The sequence below is a fragment of the Phalangium opilio genome, unplaced genomic scaffold (assembly GCF_054372755.1).
Source record: "Phalangium opilio isolate 3A_F unplaced genomic scaffold, DU_Popi_V2 ptg000094l_1, whole genome shotgun sequence".
NCBI classification, from domain to species: domain Eukaryota; kingdom Metazoa; phylum Arthropoda; class Arachnida; order Opiliones; family Phalangiidae; genus Phalangium; species Phalangium opilio.
In genome coordinates this window covers 3,339,426-3,352,720 of record NW_028324199.1, presented here as the reverse complement: position 1 = coordinate 3,352,720, position 13,295 = coordinate 3,339,426, and the positions used below count along the sequence as shown (strand labels likewise).

Below are 13,295 nucleotides of genomic sequence, written 5' to 3'. Positions count from 1 at the left end.
GGGTCCGTCCGGGATTTGAACCCGGGACCACTCACACCCGAAGCGAGTACCATACCCCTAGACCAACGGACCATGTATGACACTGAAACATGCTCAGCTCGTAGTCCTTCAATTTAACTCGTTGCATTTGAATAGTCACTAAATTACCTCTGCAAAAACTCGGGTCCGTCCGGGATTTGAACCCGGGACCACTCACACCCAAAGCAGGTATCATACCCCTAGACCAACGGACCATGTATGAAATAAAACATGCTCAACTCATAGGCCTACCCTGTAGTTAGTTGCATTTAAATAGTCACTAAATTACCTCTGCAAAAACTCGGGTCCGTCCGGGATTTGAACCCGGGACCACTCACACCCGAAGCGAGTATCATACCCCTGGAACAACGGACGAAGTATGACACTGAAACATGCTCAGCTCGAAGTCCTACAATTTAACTAGTTGCATTTAAATAGTCACTAAATTACCTCTGCAAAAACTCGAGTCCGTCCGGGATTTGAACCCGGGACCACACACACCCGAAGCGAGTATCATACCCCTAGACCAACGGACGAAGTATGACACTGAAACATGCTCAGCTCGTAGTCCTTCAATTTAACTAGTTGCATTTAAATAGTCACTAAATTACCTCTGCAAAAACTCGGGTCCGTCCGGGATTTGAACCCGGGACCACTCACACCCAAAGCGAGTATCATACCCCTAGACCAACGGACCATGTATGAAATAAAACATGCTCAACTCATAGGCCTACCCTGTAGTTAGTTGCATTTAAATAGTCACTAAATTACCTCTGCAAAAACTCGGGTCCGTCCGGGATTTGAACCCGGGACCACTCACACCCGAAGCGAGTATCATACCCCTAGACCAACGGACGAAGTATGACACTGAAACATGCTCAACTCGTAGGCCTACAATATAACTAGTTGCATTTAAATAGTCACTAAATTACCTCTGCAAAAACTCGGGTCCGTCCGGGATTTGAACCCGGGACCACTCACACCCAAAGCGAGTATCATACCCCTAGACCAACGGACCATGTATGAAATAAAACATGCTCAACTCATAGGCCTACCCTGTAGTTAGTTGCATTTAAATAGTCACTAAATTACCACTGCAAAAGCTCGGGTCCGTCCGGGATTTGAACCCGGGACCACTCACACCCGAAGCGAGTATCATACCCCTAGGCCAACGGACCATGTATGACACTGAAACATGCTCAACTCGTAGGCCTACAATAGAACTAGTAGCATTTGAACAGTCACTAAATTACCTCTGCAAAAACTCGGGTCCGTCCGGGATTTGAACCCGGGACCACTCACACCCAAAGCGAGTATCATACCCCTAGACCAACGGACCATGTATGAAATAAAACATGCTCAACTCATAGGCCTACCCTGTAGTTAGTTGCATTTAAATAGTCACTAAATTACCTCTGCAAAAACTCGGGTCCGTCCGGGATTTGAACCCGGGACCACTCACACCCGAAGCGAGTATCATACCCCTAGACCAACGGACGAAGTATGACACTGAAACATGCTCAGCTCGTAGTCCTTCAATTTAACTCGTTGCATTTGAATAGTCACCAAATTACCTCTGCAAAAACTCGGGTCCGTCCGGGATTTGAACCCGGGACCACTCACACCCGAAGCGAGTACCATACCCCTAGACCAACGGACCATGTATGACACTGAAACATGCTCAACTCGTAGGCCTACAATATAACTAGTTGCATTTAAATAGTCACTAAATTACCTCTGCAAAAACTCGGGTCCGTCCGGGATTTGAACCCGGGACCACTCACACCCAAAGCGAGTATCATACCCCTAGACCAACGGACCATGTATGAAATAAAACATGCTCAACTCATAGGCCTACCCTGTAGTTAGTTGCATTTAAATAGTCAATAAATTACCTCTGCAAAAACTCGGGTCCGTCCGGGATTTGAACCCGGGACCACTCACACCCAAAGCGAGTATCATACCCCTAGACCAACGGACCATGTATGAAATAAAACATGCTCAACTCATAGGCCTACCCTGTAGTTAGTTGCATTTAAATAGTCACTAAATTACCTCTGCAAAAACTCGGGTCCGTCCGGGATTTGACCCCGGGACCACTCGCACCCGAAGCGAGTATCATACCCCTAGGCCAACGGACCATGTATGACACTGAAACATGCTCAACTCGTAGGCCTACAATATAACTAGTTGCATTTGAATAGTCACTAAATTACCTCTGCAAAAACTCGGGTCCGTCCGGGATTTCAACCCGGGACCACTCACACCCGAAGCGAGTACCATACCCCTAGACCAACGGACCATGTATGACACTGAAACATGCTCAGCTCGTAGTCCTTCAATTTAACTCGTTGCATTTGAATAGTCACTAAATTACCTCTGCAAAAACTCGGGTCCGTCCGGGATTTGAACCCGGGACCACTCACACCCAAAGCGAGTATCATACCCCTAGACCAACGGACCATGTATGAAATAAAACATGCTCAACTCATAGGCCTACCCTGTAGTTAGTTGCATTTAAATAGTCACTAAATTACCTCTGCAAAAACTCGGGTCCGTCCGGGATTTGAACCCGGGACCACTCACACCCGAAGCGAGTATCATACCCCTGGAACAACGGACGAAGTATGACACTGAAACATGCTCAGCTCGAAGTCCTACAATTTAACTAGTTGCATTTAAATAGTCACTAAATTACCTCTGCAAAAACTCGGGTCCGTCCGGGATTTGAACCCGGGACCACTCACACCCGAAGCGAGTATCATACCCCTAGACCAACGGACGAAGTATGACACTGAAACATGCTCAGCTCGTAGTCCTTCAATTTAACTCGTTGCATTTGAACAGTCACTAAATTACCTCTGCAAAAACTCGGGTCCGTCCGGGATTTGAACCCGGGACCACTCACACCCAAAGCAGGTATCATACCCCTAGACCAACGGACCATGTATGAAATAAAACATGCTCAACTCATAGGCCTACCCTGTAGTTAGTTGCATTTAAATAGTCACTAAATTACCTCTGCAAAAACTCGGGTCCGTCCGGGATTTGAACCCGGGACCACTCACACCCGAAGCGAGTACCATACCCCTAGACCAACGGACCATGTATGACACTGAAACATGCTCAGCTCGTAGTCCTTCAATTTAACTCGTTGCATTTGAATAGTCACTAAATTACCTCTGCAAAAACTCGGGTCCGTCCGGGATTTGAACCCGGGACCACTCACACCCAAAGCGAGTATCATACCCCTAGACCAACGGACCATGTATGAAATAAAACATGCTCAACTCATAGGCCTACCCTGTAGTTAGTTGCATTTAAATAGTCACTAAATTACCTCTGCAAAAACTCGGGTCCGTCCGGGATTTGACCCCGGGACCACTCGCACCCGAAGCGAGTATCATACCCCTAGGCCAACGGACCATGTATGACACTGAAACATGCTCAACTCGTAGGCCTACAATATAACTAGTTGCATTTGAATAGTCACTAAATTACCTCTGCAAAAACTCGGGTCCGTCCGGGATTTCAACCCGGGACCACTCACACCCGAAGCGAGTACCATACCCCTAGACCAACGGACCATGTATGACACTGAAACATGCTCAGCTCGTAGTCCTTCAATTTAACTCGTTGCATTTGAATAGTCACTAAATTACCTCTGCAAAAACTCGGGTCCGTCCGGGATTTGAACCCGGGACCACTCACACCCAAAGCGAGTATCATACCCCTAGACCAACGGACCATGTATGAAATAAAACATGCTCAACTCATAGGCCTACCCTGTAGTTAGTTGCATTTAAATAGTCACTAAATTACCTCTGCAAAAACTCGGGTCCGTCCGGGATTTGAACCCGGGACCACTCACACCCGAAGCGAGTATCATACCCCTGGAACAACGGACGAAGTATGACACTGAAACATGCTCAGCTCGAAGTCCTACAATTTAACTAGTTGCATTTAAATAGTCACTAAATTACCTCTGCAAAAACTCGGGTCCGTCCGGGATTTGAACCCGGGACCACTCACACCCGAAGCGAGTATCATACCCCTAGACCAACGGACGAAGTATGACACTGAAACATGCTCAGCTCGTAGTCCTTCAATTTAACTCGTTGCATTTGAATAGTCACCAAATTACCTCTGCAAAAACTCGGGTCCGTCCGGGATTTGAACCCGGGACCACTCACACCCAAAGCGAGTATCATACCCCTAGACCAACGGACCATGTATGAAATAAAACATGCTCAACTCATAGGCCTACCCTGTAGTTAGTTGCATTTAAATAGTCACTAAATTACCACTGCAAAAGCTCGGGTCCGTCCGGGATTTGAACCCGGGACCACTCACACCCGAAGCGAGTATCATACCCCTAGGCCAACGGACCATGTATGACACTGAAACATGCTCAACTCGTAGGCCTACAATAGAACTAGTAGCATTTGAACAGTCACTAAATTACCTCTGCAAAAACTCGGGTCCGTCCGGGATTTGAACCCGGGACCACTCACACCCAAAGCGAGTATCATACCCCTAGACCAACGGACCATGGATGAAATAAAACATGCTCAACTCATAGGCCTACCCTGTAGTTAGTTGCATTTAAATAGTCACTAAATTACCTCTGCAAAAACTCGGGTCCGTCCGGGATTTGAACCCGGGACCACTCACACCCGAAGCGAGTATCATACCCCTAGACCAACGGACGAAGTATGACACTGAAACATGCTCAGCTCGTAGTCCTTCAATTTAACTCGTTGCATTTGAATAGTCACCAAATTACCTCTGCAAAAACTCGGGTCCGTCCGGGATTTGAACCCGGGACCACTCACACCCGAAGCGAGTACCATACCCCTAGACCAACGGACCATGTATGACACTGAAACATGCTCAACTCGTAGGCCTACAATATAACTAGTTGCATTTAAATAGTCACTAAATTACCTCTGCAAAAACTCGGGTCCGTCCGGGATTTGAACCCGGGACCACTCACACCCAAAGCAGGTATCATACCCCTAGACCAACGGACCATGTATGAAATAAAACATGCTCAACTCATAGGCCTACCCTGTAGTTAGTTGCATTTAAATAGTCACTAAATTACCTCTGCAAAAACTCGGGTCCGTCCGGGATTTGAACCCGGGACCACACACACCCGAAGCGAGTATCATACCCCTAGACCAACGGACGAAGTATGACACTGAAACATGCTCAGCTCGTAGTCCTTCAATTTAACTAGTTGCATTTAAATAGTCACTAAATTACCTCTGCAAAAACTCGGGTCCGTCCGGGATTTGAACCCGGGACCACTCACACCCAAAGCGAGTATCATACCCCTAGACCAACGGACCATGTATGACACTGAAACATGCTCAACTCGTAGGCCTACAATAGAACTAGTAGCATTTGAACAGTCACTAAATTACCTCTGCAAAAACTCGGGTCCGTCCGGGATTTGAACCCGGGACCACTCACACCCAAAGCGAGTATCATACCCCTAGACCAACGGACCATGTATGAAATAAAACATGCTCAACTCATAGGCCTACCCTGTAGTTAGTTGCATTTAAATAGTCACTAAATTACCTCTGCAAAAACTCGGGTCCGTCCGGGATTTGAACCCGGGACCACTCACACCCGAAGCGAGTATCATACCCCTAGACCAACGGACGAAGTATGACACTGAAACATGCTCAGCTCGTAGTCCTTCAATTTAACTCGTTGCATTTGAATAGTCACCAAATTACCTCTGCAAAAACTCGGGTCCGTCCGGGATTTGAACCCGGGACCACTCACACCCGAAGCGAGTACCATACCCCTAGACCAACGGACCATGTATGACACTGAAACATGCTCAACTCGTAGGCCTACAATATAACTAGTTGCATTTAAATAGTCACTAAATTACCTCTGCAAAAACTCGGGTCCGTCCGGGATTTGAACCCGGGACCACTCACACCCAAAGCAGGTATCATACCCCTAGACCAACGGACCATGTATGAAATAAAACATGCTCAACTCATAGGCCTACCCTGTAGTTAGTTGCATTTAAATAGTCACTAAATTACCTCTGCAAAAACTCGGGTCCGTCCGGGATTTGAACCCGGGACCACACACACCCGAAGCGAGTATCATACCCCTAGACCAACGGACGAAGTATGACACTGAAACATGCTCAGCTCGTAGTCCTTCAATTTAACTAGTTGCATTTAAATAGTCACTAAATTACCTCTGCAAAAACTCGGGTCCGTCCGGGATTTGAACCCGGGACCACTCACACCCAAAGCGAGTATCATACCCCTAGACCAACGGACCATGTATGAAATAAAACATGCTCAACTCATAGGCCTACCCTGTAGTTAGTTGCATTTAAATAGTCACTAAATTACCTCTGCAAAAACTCGGGTCCGTCCGGGATTTGAACCCGGGACCACTCACACCCGAAGCGAGTATCATACCCCTAGACCAACGGACGAAGTATGACACTGAAACATGCTCAGCTCGTAGTCCTTCAATTTAACTCGTTGCATTTGAATAGTCACCAAATTACCTCTGCAAAAACTCGGGTCCGTCCGGGATTTGAACCCGGGACCACTCACACCCGAAGCGAGTACCATACCCCTAGACCAACGGACCATGTATGACACTGAAACATGCTCAACTCGTAGGCCTACAATATAACTAGTTGCATTTAAATAGTCACTAAATTACCTCTGCAAAAACTCGGGTCCGTCCGGGATTTGAACCCGGGACCACTCACACCCGAAGCGAGTATCATACCCCTGGAACAACGGACGAAGTATGACACTGAAACATGCTCAGCTCGAAGTCCTACAATTTAACTAGTTGCATTTAAATAGTCACTAAATTACCTCTGCAAAAACTCGAGTCCGTCCGGGATTTGAACCCGGGACCACACACACCCGAAGCGAGTATCATACCCCTAGACCAACGGACGAAGTATGACACTGAAACATGCTCAGCTCGTAGTCCTTCAATTTAACTAGTTGCATTTAAATAGTCACTAAATTACCTCTGCAAAAACTCGGGTCCGTCCGGGATTTGAACCCGGGACCACTCACACCCAAAGCGAGTATCATACCCCTAGACCAACGGACCATGTATGAAATAAAACATGCTCAACTCATAGGCCTACCCTGTAGTTAGTTGCATTTAAATAGTCACTAAATTACCTCTGCAAAAACTCGGGTCCGTCCGGGATTTGAACCCGGGACCACTCACACCCGAAGCGAGTATCATACCCCTAGACCAACGGACGAAGTATGACACTGAAACATGCTCAACTCGTAGGCCTACAATATAACTAGTTGCATTTAAATAGTCACTAAATTACCTCTGCAAAAACTCGGGTCCGTCCGGGATTTGAACCCGGGACCACTCACACCCAAAGCGAGTATCATACCCCTAGACCAACGGACCATGTATGAAATAAAACATGCTCAACTCATAGGCCTACCCTGTAGTTAGTTGCATTTAAATAGTCACTAAATTACCACTGCAAAGGCTCGGGTCCGTCCGGGATTTGAACCCGGGACCACTCACACCCGAAGCGAGTATCATACCCCTAGGCCAACGGACCATGTATGACACTGAAACATGCTCAACTCGTAGGCCTACAATAGAACTAGTAGCATTTGAACAGTCACTAAATTACCTCTGCAAAAACTCGGGTCCGTCCGGGATTTGAACCCGGGACCACTCACACCCAAAGCGAGTATCATACCCCTAGACCAACGGACCATGTATGAAATAAAACATGCTCAACTCATAGGCCTACCCTGTAGTTAGTTGCATTTAAATAGTCACTAAATTACCTCTGCAAAAACTCGGGTCCGTCCGGGATTTGAACCCGGGACCACTCACACCCGAAGCGAGTATCATACCCCTAGACCAACGGACGAAGTATGACACTGAAACATGCTCAGCTCGTAGTCCTTCAATTTAACTCGTTGCATTTGAATAGTCACCAAATTACCTCTGCAAAAACTCGGGTCCGTCCGGGATTTGAACCCGGGACCACTCACACCCGAAGCGAGTACCATACCCCTAGACCAACGGACCATGTATGACACTGAAACATGCTCAACTCGTAGGCCTACAATATAACTAGTTGCATTTAAATAGTCACTAAATTACCTCTGCAAAAACTCGGGTCCGTCCGGGATTTGAACCCGGGACCACTCACACCCAAAGCGAGTATCATACCCCTAGACCAACGGACCATGTATGAAATAAAACATGCTCAACTCATAGGCCTACCCTGTAGTTAGTTGCATTTAAATAGTCAATAAATTACCTCTGCAAAAACTCGGGTCCGTCCGGGATTTGAACCCGGGACCACTCACACCCAAAGCGAGTATCATACCCCTAGACCAACGGACCATGTATGAAATAAAACATGCTCAACTCATAGGCCTACCCTGTAGTTAGTTGCATTTAAATAGTCAATAAATTACCTCTGCAAAAACTCGGGTCCGTCCGGGATTTGACCCCGGGACCACTCGCACCCGAAGCGAGTATCATACCCCTAGGCCAACGGACCATGTATGACACTGAAACATGCTCAACTCGTAGGCCTACAATATAACTAGTTGCATTTGAATAGTCACTAAATTACCTCTGCAAAAATTCGGGTCCGTCCGGGATTTCAACCCGGGACCACTCACACCCGAAGCGAGTACCATACCCCTAGACCAACGGACCATGTATGACACTGAAACATGCTCAGCTCGTAGTCCTTCAATTTAACTCGTTGCATTTGAATAGTCACTAAATTACCTCTGCAAAAACTCGGGTCCGTCCGGGATTTGAACCCGGGACCACTCACACCCAAAGCGAGTATCATACCCCTAGACCAACGGACCATGTATGAAATAAAACATGCTCAACTCATAGGCCTACCCTGTAGTTAGTTGCATTTAAATAGTCACTAAATTACCTCTGCAAAAACTCGGGTCCGTCCGGGATTTGAACCCGGGACCACTCACACCCGAAGCGAGTATCATACCCCTGGAACAACGGACGAAGTATGACACTGAAACATGCTCAGCTCGAAGTCCTACAATTTAACTAGTTGCATTTAAATAGTCACTAAATTACCTCTGCAAAAACTCGGGTCCGTCCGGGATTTGAACCCGGGACCACTCACACCCGAAGCGAGTATCATACCCCTAGACCAACGGACGAAGTATGACACTGAAATATGCTCAGCTCGTAGTCCTTCAATTTAACTCGTTGCATTTGAATAGTCACCAAATTACCTCTGCAAAAACTCGGGTCCGTCCGGGATTTGAACCCGGGACCACTCACACCCAAAGCGAGTATCATACCCCTAGACCAACGGACCATGTATGAAATAAAACATGCTCAACTCATAGGCCTACCCTGTAGTTAGTTGCATTTAAATAGTCACTAAATTACCACTGCAAAAGCTCGGGTCCGTCCGGGATTTGAACCCGGGACCACTCACACCCGAAGCGAGTATCATACCCCTAGGCCAACGGACCATGTATGACACTGAAACATGCTCAACTCGTAGGCCTACAATAGAACTAGTAGCATTTGAACAGTCACTAAATTACCTCTGCAAAAACTCGGGTCCGTCCGGGATTTGAACCCGGGACCACTCACACCCAAAGCGAGTATCATACCCCTAGACCAACGGACCATGTATGAAATAAAACATGCTCAACTCATAGGCCTACCCTGTAGTTAGTTGCATTTAAATAGTCACTAAATTACCTCTGCAAAAACTCGGGTCCGTCCGGGATTTGAACCCGGGACCACTCACACCCGAAGCGAGTATCATACCCCTAGACCAACGGACGAAGTATGACACTGAAACATGCTCAGCTCGTAGTCCTTCAATTTAACTCGTTGCATTTGAATAGTCACCAAATTACCTCTGCAAAAACTCGGGTCCGTCCGGGATTTGAACCCGGGACCACTCACACCCGAAGCGAGTACCATACCCCTAGACCAACGGACCATGTATGACACTGAAACATGCTCAACTCGTAGGCCTACAATATAACTAGTTGCATTTAAATAGTCACTAAATTACCTCTGCAAAAACTCGGGTCCGTCCGGGATTTGAACCCGGGACCACTCACACCCAAAGCGAGTATCATACCCCTAGACCAACGGACCATGTATGAAATAAAACATGCTCAACTCATAGGCCTACCCTGTAGTTAGTTGCATTTAAATAGTCAATAAATTACCTCTGCAAAAACTCGGGTCCGTCCGGGATTTGAACCCGGGACCACTCACACCCAAAGCGAGTATCATACCCCTAGACCAACGGACCATGTATGAAATAAAACATGCTCAACTCATAGGCCTACCCTGTAGTTAGTTGCATTTAAATAGTCACTAAATTACCTCTGCAAAAACTCGGATCCGTCCGGGATTTGACCCCGGGACCACTCGCACCCGAAGCGAGTATCATACCCCTAGGCCAACGGACCATGTATGACACTGAAACATGCTCAACTCGTAGGCCTACAATATAACTAGTTGCATTTGAATAGTCACTAAATTACCTCTGCAAAAACTCGGGTCCGTCCGGGATTTGAACCCGGGACCACTCACACCCGAAGCGAGTACCATACCCCTAGACCAACGGACCATGTATGACACTGAAACATGCTCAGCTCGTAGTCCTTCAATTTAACTCGTTGCATTTGAATAGTCACTAAATTACCTCTGCAAAAACTCGGGTCCGTCCGGGATTTGAACCCGGGACCACTCACACCCAAAGCGAGTATCATACCCCTAGACCAACGGACCATGTATGAAATAAAACATGCTCAACTCATAGGCCTACCCTGTAGTTAGTTGCATTTAAATAGTCACTAAATTACCTCTGCAAAAACTCGGGTCCGTCCGGGATTTGAACCCGGGACCACTCACACCCGAAGCGAGTATCATACCCCTGGAACAACGGACGAAGTATGACACTGAAACATGCTCAGCTCGAAGTCCTACAATTTAACTAGTTGCATTTAAATAGTCACTAAATTACCTCTGCAAAAATTCGGGTCCGTCCGGGATTTGAACCCGGGACCACTCACACCCGAAGCGAGTATCATACCCCTAGACCAACGGACGAAGTATGACACTGAAACATGCTCAGCTCGTAGTCCTTCAATTTAACTCGTTGCATTTGAATAGTCACCAAATTACCTCTGCAAAAACTCGGGTCCGTCCGGGATTTGAACCCGGGACCACTCACACCCAAAGCGAGTATCATACCCCTAGACCAACGGACCATGTATGAAATAAAACATGCTCAACTCATAGGCCTACCCTGTAGTTAGTTGCATTTAAATAGTCACTAAATTACCTCGGCAAAAACTCGGGTCCGTCCGGGATTTGAACCCGGGACCACTCACACCCGAAGCGAGTATCATACCCCTAGGCCAACGGACCATGTATGACACTGAAACATGCTCAACTCGTAGGCCTACAATATAACTAGTTGCATTTGAATAGTCACTAAATTACCTCTGCAAAAACTCGGGTCCGTCCGGGATTTGAACCCGGGACCACTCACACCCAAAGCGAGTATCATACCCCTAGACCAAAGGACCATGTATGAAATAAAACATGCTCAACTCATAGGCCTACCCTGTAGTTAGTTGCATTTAAATAGTCACTAAATTACCTCTGCAAAAACTCGGGTCCGTCCGGGATTTGAACCCGGGACCACTCACACCCGAAGCGAGTATCATACCCCTAGGCCAACGGACCATGTATGACACTGAAACATGCTCAACTCGTAGGCCTACAATATAACTAGTTGCATTTGAATAGTCACTAAATTACCTCTGCAAAAACTCGGGTCCGTCCGGGATTTGAACCCGGGACCACTCACACCCGAAGCGAGTATCATACCCCTAGACCAACGGACGAAGTATGACACTGAAACATGCTCAGCTCGTAGTCCTTCAATTTAACTCGTTGCATTTGAATAGTCACCAAATTACCTCTGCAAAAACTCGGGTCCGTCCGGGATTTGAACCCGAGACCACTCACACCCGAAGCGAGTACCATACCCCTAGACCAACGGACCATGTATGACACTGAAACATGCTCAACTCGTAGGCCTACAATATAACTAGTTGCATTTAAATAGTCACTAAATTACCTCTGCAAAAACTCGGGTCCGTCCGGGATTTGAACCCGGGACCACTCACACCCAAAGCGAGTATCATACCCCTAGACCAACGGACCATGTATGTAATAAAACATGCTCAACTCATAGGCCTACCCTGTAGTTAGTTGCATTTAAATAGTCACTAAATTACCTCTGCAAAAGCTCGGGTCCGTCCGGGATTTGAACCCGGGACCACTCACACCCGAAGCGAGTATCATACCCCTAGGCCAACGGACCATGTATGACACTGAAACATGCTCAACTCGTAGGCCTACAATAGAACTAGTAGCATTTGAATAGTCACTAAATTACCTCTGCAAAAACTCGGGTCCGTCCGGGATTTGAACCCGGGACCACTCACACCCAAAGCGAGTATCATACCCCTAGACCAACGGACCATGTATGAAATAAAACATGCTCAACTCATAGGCCTACCCTGTAGTTAGTTGCATTTAAATAGTCACTAAATTACCTCTGCAAAAGCTCGGGTCCGTCCGGGATTTGAACCCGGGACCACTCACACCCGAAGCGAGTATCATACCCCTAGGCCAACGGACCATGTATGACACTGAAACATGCTCAACTCGTAGGCCTACAATAGAACTAGTAGCATTTGAATAGTCACTAAATTACCTCTACAAAAACTCGGGTCCGTCCGGGCTTTGAACCCGGAACCACTCACACCCGAAGCGAGTATCATACCCCTAGACCAACGGACGAAGTATGACACTGAAACATGCTCAACTCGTAGGCCTACAATATAACTAGTTGCATTTAAATAGTTACTAAATTACCTCTGCAAAAACTCGGGTCCGTCCGGGATTTGAACCCGGGACCACTCACACCCAAAGCGAGTATCATACCCCTAGACCAACGGACCATGTATGAAATAAAACATGCTCAACTCATAAGCCTACCCTGTAGTTAGTTGCATTTAAATAGTCACTAAATTACCTCTGCAAAAGCTCGGGTCCGTCCGGGATTTGAACCCGGGACCACTCACACCCAAAGCGAGTATCATACCCCTAGGCCAACGGACCATGTATGACACTGAAACATGCTCAACTCGTAGGCCTACAATATAACTAGTTGC

At 47.0% G+C, this 13,295-nt stretch overlaps 58 non-coding genes across 58 annotated transcripts; all 58 read right to left on the bottom strand.

Moving 5' to 3' along the window:
* Positions 1–72, bottom strand: TRNAP-CGG (transfer RNA proline (anticodon CGG)). Its single transcript has one exon. It is a non-coding gene; the product is annotated as a tRNA-Pro (tRNA).
* A 571-nt stretch (positions 73–643) lies between these two features.
* TRNAP-UGG (transfer RNA proline (anticodon UGG)) lies at positions 644–715 on the bottom strand. Its single transcript has one exon. It is a non-coding gene; the product is annotated as a tRNA-Pro (tRNA).
* Positions 716–801: 86 nt separating this feature from the next.
* TRNAP-CGG (transfer RNA proline (anticodon CGG)) lies at positions 802–875 on the bottom strand. Its single transcript has one exon. It is a non-coding gene; the product is annotated as a tRNA-Pro (tRNA).
* Positions 876–964: 89 nt separating this feature from the next.
* Positions 965–1,036, bottom strand: TRNAP-UGG (transfer RNA proline (anticodon UGG)). The gene has a single exon. It is a non-coding gene; the product is annotated as a tRNA-Pro (tRNA).
* An 88-nt stretch (positions 1,037–1,124) lies between these two features.
* TRNAP-CGG (transfer RNA proline (anticodon CGG)) lies at positions 1,125–1,196 on the bottom strand. Its single transcript has one exon. It is a non-coding gene; the product is annotated as a tRNA-Pro (tRNA).
* An 89-nt stretch (positions 1,197–1,285) lies between these two features.
* TRNAP-UGG (transfer RNA proline (anticodon UGG)) lies at positions 1,286–1,357 on the bottom strand. Its single transcript has one exon. It is a non-coding gene; the product is annotated as a tRNA-Pro (tRNA).
* Positions 1,358–1,443: 86 nt separating this feature from the next.
* On the bottom strand, positions 1,444–1,517 carry TRNAP-CGG (transfer RNA proline (anticodon CGG)). The gene has a single exon. It is a non-coding gene; the product is annotated as a tRNA-Pro (tRNA).
* An 89-nt stretch (positions 1,518–1,606) lies between these two features.
* TRNAP-CGG (transfer RNA proline (anticodon CGG)) lies at positions 1,607–1,678 on the bottom strand. The gene has a single exon. It is a non-coding gene; the product is annotated as a tRNA-Pro (tRNA).
* Positions 1,679–1,767: 89 nt separating this feature from the next.
* TRNAP-UGG (transfer RNA proline (anticodon UGG)) lies at positions 1,768–1,839 on the bottom strand. Its single transcript has one exon. It is a non-coding gene; the product is annotated as a tRNA-Pro (tRNA).
* Positions 1,840–1,927: 88 nt separating this feature from the next.
* On the bottom strand, positions 1,928–1,999 carry TRNAP-UGG (transfer RNA proline (anticodon UGG)). The gene has a single exon. It is a non-coding gene; the product is annotated as a tRNA-Pro (tRNA).
* A 410-nt stretch (positions 2,000–2,409) lies between these two features.
* On the bottom strand, positions 2,410–2,481 carry TRNAP-UGG (transfer RNA proline (anticodon UGG)). The gene has a single exon. It is a non-coding gene; the product is annotated as a tRNA-Pro (tRNA).
* A 247-nt stretch (positions 2,482–2,728) lies between these two features.
* TRNAP-CGG (transfer RNA proline (anticodon CGG)) lies at positions 2,729–2,802 on the bottom strand. Its single transcript has one exon. It is a non-coding gene; the product is annotated as a tRNA-Pro (tRNA).
* Positions 2,803–3,051: 249 nt separating this feature from the next.
* TRNAP-CGG (transfer RNA proline (anticodon CGG)) lies at positions 3,052–3,123 on the bottom strand. Its single transcript has one exon. It is a non-coding gene; the product is annotated as a tRNA-Pro (tRNA).
* Positions 3,124–3,212: 89 nt separating this feature from the next.
* Positions 3,213–3,284, bottom strand: TRNAP-UGG (transfer RNA proline (anticodon UGG)). Its single transcript has one exon. It is a non-coding gene; the product is annotated as a tRNA-Pro (tRNA).
* A 410-nt stretch (positions 3,285–3,694) lies between these two features.
* On the bottom strand, positions 3,695–3,766 carry TRNAP-UGG (transfer RNA proline (anticodon UGG)). The gene has a single exon. It is a non-coding gene; the product is annotated as a tRNA-Pro (tRNA).
* Positions 3,767–4,013: 247 nt separating this feature from the next.
* On the bottom strand, positions 4,014–4,087 carry TRNAP-CGG (transfer RNA proline (anticodon CGG)). The gene has a single exon. It is a non-coding gene; the product is annotated as a tRNA-Pro (tRNA).
* An 89-nt stretch (positions 4,088–4,176) lies between these two features.
* TRNAP-UGG (transfer RNA proline (anticodon UGG)) lies at positions 4,177–4,248 on the bottom strand. Its single transcript has one exon. It is a non-coding gene; the product is annotated as a tRNA-Pro (tRNA).
* An 88-nt stretch (positions 4,249–4,336) lies between these two features.
* On the bottom strand, positions 4,337–4,408 carry TRNAP-CGG (transfer RNA proline (anticodon CGG)). Its single transcript has one exon. It is a non-coding gene; the product is annotated as a tRNA-Pro (tRNA).
* Positions 4,409–4,497: 89 nt separating this feature from the next.
* On the bottom strand, positions 4,498–4,569 carry TRNAP-UGG (transfer RNA proline (anticodon UGG)). The gene has a single exon. It is a non-coding gene; the product is annotated as a tRNA-Pro (tRNA).
* An 86-nt stretch (positions 4,570–4,655) lies between these two features.
* TRNAP-CGG (transfer RNA proline (anticodon CGG)) lies at positions 4,656–4,729 on the bottom strand. The gene has a single exon. It is a non-coding gene; the product is annotated as a tRNA-Pro (tRNA).
* An 89-nt stretch (positions 4,730–4,818) lies between these two features.
* On the bottom strand, positions 4,819–4,890 carry TRNAP-CGG (transfer RNA proline (anticodon CGG)). The gene has a single exon. It is a non-coding gene; the product is annotated as a tRNA-Pro (tRNA).
* Positions 4,891–5,300: 410 nt separating this feature from the next.
* Positions 5,301–5,372, bottom strand: TRNAP-UGG (transfer RNA proline (anticodon UGG)). The gene has a single exon. It is a non-coding gene; the product is annotated as a tRNA-Pro (tRNA).
* Positions 5,373–5,461: 89 nt separating this feature from the next.
* TRNAP-UGG (transfer RNA proline (anticodon UGG)) lies at positions 5,462–5,533 on the bottom strand. The gene has a single exon. It is a non-coding gene; the product is annotated as a tRNA-Pro (tRNA).
* An 86-nt stretch (positions 5,534–5,619) lies between these two features.
* On the bottom strand, positions 5,620–5,693 carry TRNAP-CGG (transfer RNA proline (anticodon CGG)). The gene has a single exon. It is a non-coding gene; the product is annotated as a tRNA-Pro (tRNA).
* Positions 5,694–5,782: 89 nt separating this feature from the next.
* TRNAP-CGG (transfer RNA proline (anticodon CGG)) lies at positions 5,783–5,854 on the bottom strand. Its single transcript has one exon. It is a non-coding gene; the product is annotated as a tRNA-Pro (tRNA).
* Positions 5,855–6,264: 410 nt separating this feature from the next.
* On the bottom strand, positions 6,265–6,336 carry TRNAP-UGG (transfer RNA proline (anticodon UGG)). Its single transcript has one exon. It is a non-coding gene; the product is annotated as a tRNA-Pro (tRNA).
* An 86-nt stretch (positions 6,337–6,422) lies between these two features.
* On the bottom strand, positions 6,423–6,496 carry TRNAP-CGG (transfer RNA proline (anticodon CGG)). Its single transcript has one exon. It is a non-coding gene; the product is annotated as a tRNA-Pro (tRNA).
* An 89-nt stretch (positions 6,497–6,585) lies between these two features.
* TRNAP-CGG (transfer RNA proline (anticodon CGG)) lies at positions 6,586–6,657 on the bottom strand. The gene has a single exon. It is a non-coding gene; the product is annotated as a tRNA-Pro (tRNA).
* Positions 6,658–7,068: 411 nt separating this feature from the next.
* TRNAP-UGG (transfer RNA proline (anticodon UGG)) lies at positions 7,069–7,140 on the bottom strand. Its single transcript has one exon. It is a non-coding gene; the product is annotated as a tRNA-Pro (tRNA).
* Positions 7,141–7,226: 86 nt separating this feature from the next.
* Positions 7,227–7,300, bottom strand: TRNAP-CGG (transfer RNA proline (anticodon CGG)). Its single transcript has one exon. It is a non-coding gene; the product is annotated as a tRNA-Pro (tRNA).
* Positions 7,301–7,389: 89 nt separating this feature from the next.
* TRNAP-UGG (transfer RNA proline (anticodon UGG)) lies at positions 7,390–7,461 on the bottom strand. Its single transcript has one exon. It is a non-coding gene; the product is annotated as a tRNA-Pro (tRNA).
* An 88-nt stretch (positions 7,462–7,549) lies between these two features.
* TRNAP-CGG (transfer RNA proline (anticodon CGG)) lies at positions 7,550–7,621 on the bottom strand. The gene has a single exon. It is a non-coding gene; the product is annotated as a tRNA-Pro (tRNA).
* An 89-nt stretch (positions 7,622–7,710) lies between these two features.
* On the bottom strand, positions 7,711–7,782 carry TRNAP-UGG (transfer RNA proline (anticodon UGG)). The gene has a single exon. It is a non-coding gene; the product is annotated as a tRNA-Pro (tRNA).
* Positions 7,783–7,868: 86 nt separating this feature from the next.
* Positions 7,869–7,942, bottom strand: TRNAP-CGG (transfer RNA proline (anticodon CGG)). Its single transcript has one exon. It is a non-coding gene; the product is annotated as a tRNA-Pro (tRNA).
* An 89-nt stretch (positions 7,943–8,031) lies between these two features.
* Positions 8,032–8,103, bottom strand: TRNAP-CGG (transfer RNA proline (anticodon CGG)). The gene has a single exon. It is a non-coding gene; the product is annotated as a tRNA-Pro (tRNA).
* An 89-nt stretch (positions 8,104–8,192) lies between these two features.
* TRNAP-UGG (transfer RNA proline (anticodon UGG)) lies at positions 8,193–8,264 on the bottom strand. Its single transcript has one exon. It is a non-coding gene; the product is annotated as a tRNA-Pro (tRNA).
* Positions 8,265–8,352: 88 nt separating this feature from the next.
* On the bottom strand, positions 8,353–8,424 carry TRNAP-UGG (transfer RNA proline (anticodon UGG)). The gene has a single exon. It is a non-coding gene; the product is annotated as a tRNA-Pro (tRNA).
* Positions 8,425–8,834: 410 nt separating this feature from the next.
* Positions 8,835–8,906, bottom strand: TRNAP-UGG (transfer RNA proline (anticodon UGG)). Its single transcript has one exon. It is a non-coding gene; the product is annotated as a tRNA-Pro (tRNA).
* A 247-nt stretch (positions 8,907–9,153) lies between these two features.
* On the bottom strand, positions 9,154–9,227 carry TRNAP-CGG (transfer RNA proline (anticodon CGG)). The gene has a single exon. It is a non-coding gene; the product is annotated as a tRNA-Pro (tRNA).
* An 89-nt stretch (positions 9,228–9,316) lies between these two features.
* Positions 9,317–9,388, bottom strand: TRNAP-UGG (transfer RNA proline (anticodon UGG)). Its single transcript has one exon. It is a non-coding gene; the product is annotated as a tRNA-Pro (tRNA).
* An 88-nt stretch (positions 9,389–9,476) lies between these two features.
* TRNAP-CGG (transfer RNA proline (anticodon CGG)) lies at positions 9,477–9,548 on the bottom strand. The gene has a single exon. It is a non-coding gene; the product is annotated as a tRNA-Pro (tRNA).
* Positions 9,549–9,637: 89 nt separating this feature from the next.
* Positions 9,638–9,709, bottom strand: TRNAP-UGG (transfer RNA proline (anticodon UGG)). The gene has a single exon. It is a non-coding gene; the product is annotated as a tRNA-Pro (tRNA).
* An 86-nt stretch (positions 9,710–9,795) lies between these two features.
* Positions 9,796–9,869, bottom strand: TRNAP-CGG (transfer RNA proline (anticodon CGG)). The gene has a single exon. It is a non-coding gene; the product is annotated as a tRNA-Pro (tRNA).
* Positions 9,870–9,958: 89 nt separating this feature from the next.
* On the bottom strand, positions 9,959–10,030 carry TRNAP-CGG (transfer RNA proline (anticodon CGG)). Its single transcript has one exon. It is a non-coding gene; the product is annotated as a tRNA-Pro (tRNA).
* Positions 10,031–10,119: 89 nt separating this feature from the next.
* On the bottom strand, positions 10,120–10,191 carry TRNAP-UGG (transfer RNA proline (anticodon UGG)). The gene has a single exon. It is a non-coding gene; the product is annotated as a tRNA-Pro (tRNA).
* Positions 10,192–10,279: 88 nt separating this feature from the next.
* On the bottom strand, positions 10,280–10,351 carry TRNAP-UGG (transfer RNA proline (anticodon UGG)). Its single transcript has one exon. It is a non-coding gene; the product is annotated as a tRNA-Pro (tRNA).
* Positions 10,352–10,600: 249 nt separating this feature from the next.
* TRNAP-CGG (transfer RNA proline (anticodon CGG)) lies at positions 10,601–10,672 on the bottom strand. Its single transcript has one exon. It is a non-coding gene; the product is annotated as a tRNA-Pro (tRNA).
* An 89-nt stretch (positions 10,673–10,761) lies between these two features.
* TRNAP-UGG (transfer RNA proline (anticodon UGG)) lies at positions 10,762–10,833 on the bottom strand. Its single transcript has one exon. It is a non-coding gene; the product is annotated as a tRNA-Pro (tRNA).
* A 247-nt stretch (positions 10,834–11,080) lies between these two features.
* On the bottom strand, positions 11,081–11,154 carry TRNAP-CGG (transfer RNA proline (anticodon CGG)). Its single transcript has one exon. It is a non-coding gene; the product is annotated as a tRNA-Pro (tRNA).
* Positions 11,155–11,243: 89 nt separating this feature from the next.
* Positions 11,244–11,315, bottom strand: TRNAP-UGG (transfer RNA proline (anticodon UGG)). Its single transcript has one exon. It is a non-coding gene; the product is annotated as a tRNA-Pro (tRNA).
* Positions 11,316–11,403: 88 nt separating this feature from the next.
* TRNAP-CGG (transfer RNA proline (anticodon CGG)) lies at positions 11,404–11,475 on the bottom strand. Its single transcript has one exon. It is a non-coding gene; the product is annotated as a tRNA-Pro (tRNA).
* A 249-nt stretch (positions 11,476–11,724) lies between these two features.
* Positions 11,725–11,796, bottom strand: TRNAP-CGG (transfer RNA proline (anticodon CGG)). The gene has a single exon. It is a non-coding gene; the product is annotated as a tRNA-Pro (tRNA).
* An 87-nt stretch (positions 11,797–11,883) lies between these two features.
* On the bottom strand, positions 11,884–11,957 carry TRNAP-CGG (transfer RNA proline (anticodon CGG)). Its single transcript has one exon. It is a non-coding gene; the product is annotated as a tRNA-Pro (tRNA).
* Positions 11,958–12,207: 250 nt separating this feature from the next.
* TRNAP-UGG (transfer RNA proline (anticodon UGG)) lies at positions 12,208–12,279 on the bottom strand. The gene has a single exon. It is a non-coding gene; the product is annotated as a tRNA-Pro (tRNA).
* Positions 12,280–12,367: 88 nt separating this feature from the next.
* Positions 12,368–12,439, bottom strand: TRNAP-CGG (transfer RNA proline (anticodon CGG)). The gene has a single exon. It is a non-coding gene; the product is annotated as a tRNA-Pro (tRNA).
* An 89-nt stretch (positions 12,440–12,528) lies between these two features.
* On the bottom strand, positions 12,529–12,600 carry TRNAP-UGG (transfer RNA proline (anticodon UGG)). Its single transcript has one exon. It is a non-coding gene; the product is annotated as a tRNA-Pro (tRNA).
* Positions 12,601–12,688: 88 nt separating this feature from the next.
* Positions 12,689–12,760, bottom strand: TRNAP-CGG (transfer RNA proline (anticodon CGG)). Its single transcript has one exon. It is a non-coding gene; the product is annotated as a tRNA-Pro (tRNA).
* A 250-nt stretch (positions 12,761–13,010) lies between these two features.
* TRNAP-UGG (transfer RNA proline (anticodon UGG)) lies at positions 13,011–13,082 on the bottom strand. Its single transcript has one exon. It is a non-coding gene; the product is annotated as a tRNA-Pro (tRNA).
* Positions 13,083–13,295: the final 213 nt, after the last annotated feature.